At 45.1% G+C, this 5131-nt stretch overlaps 1 non-coding gene across 1 annotated transcript; it reads right to left on the bottom strand.

Moving 5' to 3' along the window:
• Window positions 1-4614: 4614 nt before the first annotated feature.
• On the bottom strand, window positions 4615-4687 carry Trnaa-cgc. Its single transcript has one exon. It is a non-coding gene; the product is annotated as a tRNA-Ala (tRNA).
• Window positions 4688-5131: the final 444 nt, after the last annotated feature.

Here is a 5131-nt window from a genome sequence, read left to right as displayed (position 1 = left end):
AAAAACAATAAACATGAAGCCGTTCACGCTGGACTCGAAAAAACAGGAAACACTTGGTGACATGGCGCACAGAACACGGATGACGGCGATGGCACACGTGAACAGTTGATGCGTGACGGTCACAGAACACTAAACACAAATCGAGGCACACACACGACACACAGATGTCGACGATCTCCGGCGCGCGAATGTTCACTGAGCGTGGACGAGTCCGGGGACCTGCCAAGAGAGGAGGTGGAGGAGGAGGAACGGGAGTGGGAGAGCGAGAGGGGAGAGCAGAGATGCCACGGGCAGGGGAGATAGGGGGGAGGGAGGAAGGGGGAGGGGAAGCCCGGGGGAAGAGGGGTGGATAGAGGGGACGGGGGAAAAGGAAAGAGAAGGGATGGGAAGAGAAGGGAGGGAGGGTGCCTAAAGGAAAGGACACCGGAAGTGGGGGGTGGGGCAGGGTCAAAGCTGATAGGAGGGGTTAGATGGAGGGGAGGAGGACATCATCAGGGAGGGGGAGCTGGCGGAAGCCACCTTGGGAGAGGGTAAGGAGGGTGGAGAGATGGAGACCGGGTGGGACGTGCGAATACAGGCACGGCAGCGGGCGGGGGTGGGAGAGGATCAGGGAGATGAGCGGGTGAGGAGGATCCAGTTTGCGGGAGGTGTACAGGATCCGTATCCTTTCAAGGAAAAGGAGGAGGTGGGGGAAGGGGATGAGATTGTACAGGATCCGCGTGGGGGAGGGGAGACGGATGCGATAGGCGAGGCGGAGAGCATGACGTTCAAGGATTTGGAGGGATTTATAAAAGGTAGGGGGGGGCGGAGATCCAAGCCGGATGGGCATAACAAAGGATAGGGCGGATGAGGGACTTATAGGTGTGGAGGATGGTGGAGGGGTCCAGACCCCACGTACGGCCAGAGAGGAGCTTGAGGAGACTGAGTCGGGAGCGTGCCTTGGCTTGGATTGTGATTCTCTCTTTCATTACAGCTCCTTTTATACCTTCGACCATAGATACTAGTAGACTGGCCTTGCTGTGCAGAAGCTATACGGCTGGTGTGGCTCCAACATAAACCACGTGACTGCTGGCAAAGCGTGGCAGGATTTCAAATCAGCGGTCTGCCATCCTATGTTTGTATCGTATTTTACCCACATTTCTCAATTGACTGCCAAACGCTTCCAACAAAAATTACTTTTTTATTTGCGAAAAATTATGTCAGAATTACATTTGATCTGGATTTGTTCACAGTACCATTTATATAATCTAACAAATACATCGAACGCCCCTCTGGTGGGAAGCGGGACGAAATTACTATAAACTATCAATTAAAATAAAATGCCGTTAAAATTCTTTTAAACAGTAAGAGTGGACTCATGTCAAAACTTTAAATATTGGATTCCCCGCGTTTTGAGCTCTAGTCACTTATAAAAGAAAATGGGATATGGGAATTATGTCAACTATAGGTGCCAAAATTGTCGACTTTAGGAGCAGGTCCATTTTAGAGTATCAATTTTAGGTGCACTTCAAAGGTTCAGTTCCTACTATTTTTACAAAAGTTTAAACTATCAGTTAAAGAAAAAAATGATATTTTAGATGAAAGGTGAGACTTTGAAGTTTCAGAAAATAATTTTGGAGCCTACATTTATTTAATAGTATTAGAAGGTAGAAAAAAATTCTCTTCATGTGTCGACTATAGGTGCTCTTACCTTATTATAATCTCACTTGTATATACAAAAAGGCGCGTATGTGCAGATGGCTTAAAGTTTTTCCGTTTCAGGGCCGGTATCCAAAGCTGCCTTCGGTTTTCACCCTTAGGGAATCTATGAGTAGGAACGAGAAACAGTTATACTTACTTCTGTAACCGAATTATCACAGATACTTTCCAAAATGTAATATGAGTCTGACTTTACAGGCATCACTTTCAACACTTTAATTTACGTGATACTCTATTTCAAGTGTAAAAAACATATAAAAGTCACTTCAGCAGATTTCAATAAACGCATCTGCACTATCATAGAAACACACGTGAAATGTAATGCCATTTCCCCCGACAAAACGCTGAGTACAGCCTTAAGCGCAACACGAAACAACCATGTTTTGCCACATTCACGTGGCTTTAGCCAAGAGATGTTGGAGCCACGAAAATGACGTCAGGGCCAGTCTATTTCTGGTCGAAGTTTTATACACGATTGTCATGCGTTTTGCTGTCAAGCGCCATCTGTCGGAAATTTTTTGAACTTTGATAATTTTTTTTTGTTCTAATAAAACCCCATGTCATTCCAAGCATGTGTGTCAATTTTTACCTCTCTATCTACATTATTCCGTGGTTTATTAAGTTTTCAAAATTATTCTGACTTTTTGATCACCCAGTAAAAACATGTCATCGGCCCAGTCCAGGCAACTGGTTTCCTTAATTCGGCCAGGCATTTTCCGTGAATGGACTACAGTGTAACAGTCTTTAAATAGTACAGATATAAATAAATGTCACTACATTTTTATTTTTTATTTTAGGAACCTTTTTTGTAAGTTGAAAATGAATAACACGTATTCGAAATGAAGGTAGCTAAAAGTTGAAATGTCGAATGAAATTACAAGAACATAGTGCAAATTCTGCCGTTTTTGAGTATTGCTTTGTGTGCTCGTGGAACGACTTATGACTAAGATAGCGAATCTTTGGCAACACTAGGTACACTTAATGACGCGTGGTATCGGCCTGTTATCAATATCCACAGAGAAATCTAGCCGGCCCATCGATAGCAACCTTCCCCTACTATACGATATAGCACATTAATCCAATTAGTACGTTTGCTACTTCAGTAATGCTTTATTCTGAGTTTAATATTTAATAAGCAATACCTCGTTTGCCGTCCTCTATGAAAAACTCCAGAACTTTGCTGACTTTTCAACGTTACGTTTGTGACATTTGGCGAGATTAGTTAGCTGTATGGGGCTTATGGAAGCTGCATGAAAACGAATAAGTCAAACTAATGCGTAATACACAATTGAGGAAGAGTTCTGGATAGATGTTTATTGAAATAGAATGCTCTTGTTAGCAATTAAGTTGTTTTTTTATTCATACAACGTGCTTCGATTCAGTTACAAAAAAATATCGGTTATCTTAACCGGTTATAGTAGTGACAGTTGAAAATGATGCATTTCATCTGATTTTATATATTTTGTTTTGCAACCTAGCTTTTACCAGCGTAAGCACTTAAAACGCTTGGGAATAATACGTATCAGAATCGATACCGGTTGTGTGAATAAATTTACAACTTAAGTGCTACCTGTAGCGTTTGCTTTGAATAAACAAGCAATCAACACTCGCAGAGAAACACTGGCGCTTCGGCCAGTGGCAACTCAGCAACTTTCTCACAAGCAAGGCGCTCTGGGGCAGAGCTGTAGCAGTACCTATGTCCAGTGATCTCCAAGTACGTTAACGTTAGCGAAACTTGTTGCACCGGGAAATACATGTTTAACTGAAGTGAACTTAACGCCGTGCATAGGTGCATGTCAGTACACAAATGATTAATATTGTTGTTGTTGTTTTGGTCTTCAGTTCTGAGACTGGTTTGATGCAGCTCTCCATGCTACTCTATCCTGTGCAAGCTTCTTCTCCTGGTAACGACGTCCTCTTGAGTAGTCCCCACCCGGAGATCCTAGAGGGGGACTATTTTACCTCCGGAATATTTTACCCAAGAGGACGCCATCATCATTTAACCATATAGTAAAGCTGCATGCCCTCGGGAAAAATTACGGCTGTAGTTTCCCCTTGCTTTCAGTCGTTCGCAGTACCAGCACAGCAAGGCCGTTTTGGTTAGTGTTACAAGGCGAGATCAGTCAATCATCCAGATTGTTGCCCCTGCAACTACTGAAAAGGCTGCTGCCCCTCTTCAGGAACCACACGTTTGTCTGGCCTCTCAACAGATACCCCTCCGTTGTGGTTGCACCTACGGTGCGGCCATCTGTATCGCTGAGGTACACAAGCCTCCCCACCAACGGCAAGGTCCATGGTCCATGGGGGGGGGTGATTAAGATTTCAGAACAAAATTAGTTACTTTCGGAATTCAGTATAGTTAAAGTCTCCTGTTGGTGCAGTTAGAGCCTGTAACCTTTGTGGTATGAAATTCCCCTCCACCCCCCTATGCGGTTGTGAGTCCACGAAACATCCAAAGTGGTTGCAATTCGACCGAGAGAAGAGATGGCCAACGTCTCGTATCCCACAAGTGTTGGCGGGTTGACGTTATAACACTCTTCCCTAACAGTACTAGAAAAGAAAAAAAATAATAATCCTTGTGGTGTCACCGCCAGACACCACACTTGCTAGGTGGTAGCCTTTAAAATGGCCGCGGTCCGGTAGTATACGTCGGACCCGCGTGTCGCCACTATCAGTGATTGCAGACCGAGCGCCGCCACACGGCAGGTCTAGAGGGACTTCCTAGCAGCAGGAGGAGGAGGAGGAGGAGGAGGAGATTAGTGTTTAACGTCCCGTCGACAACGAGGTCATTAGAGACGGAGCGCAAGCTCGGGTGAGGGAAGGATGGGGAATGAAATCGGCCGTGCCCTTTCAAAGGAACCATCCCGGCATTTGCCTGAAGCGATTTAGGGAAATCACGGAAAACCTAAATCAGGATGGCCGGAGACGGGATTGAACCGTCGTCCTCCGGAATGCGAGTCCAGTGTGCTAACCACTGCGCCACCTCGCTCGGTGACTTCCTAGCACTCGCCCTTGTTGTACAGCCGACTTCGCTAGCGATGGTTCACTGACAAATTACGTTCTCATTTGCCGAGACGATAGTTAGCATAGCCTTCAGCTACGTCATTTGCTACGACGTAGCAAGGCGCCATTATGATTTGCTATTTATCTTGTGATACATGTACCGTCACGAACGATGTTCACCAATTATGGATTAAAGTTGAGTATTCCAGAAGCTACGTACTTTATTTACTAGACTCAACTCCTTTAAATGTTCCAGACCTCACGCCAGCCTGCGTGAGCTTAAACGCGTGCCTTTCGGCTATCTCATAGTGTCTTGGCTGTCTTGCCAAGTCACAACAGTCCTGTCACGGGAAAGCAAAACGAGTGTAACGCCACCGGCTCTTACTAAATTAGCAATATACCGATTTTGTTACTCCTGTGAAAAGACTTT

This window comes from Schistocerca piceifrons, chromosome 5, assembly GCF_021461385.2.
Source record: "Schistocerca piceifrons isolate TAMUIC-IGC-003096 chromosome 5, iqSchPice1.1, whole genome shotgun sequence".
NCBI classification, from domain to species: Eukaryota; Metazoa; Arthropoda; class Insecta; order Orthoptera; family Acrididae; genus Schistocerca; species Schistocerca piceifrons.
The sequence above is the reverse complement of the archived record's forward strand: the minus strand, read 5'-3'. Positions and strand labels throughout refer to the sequence as shown.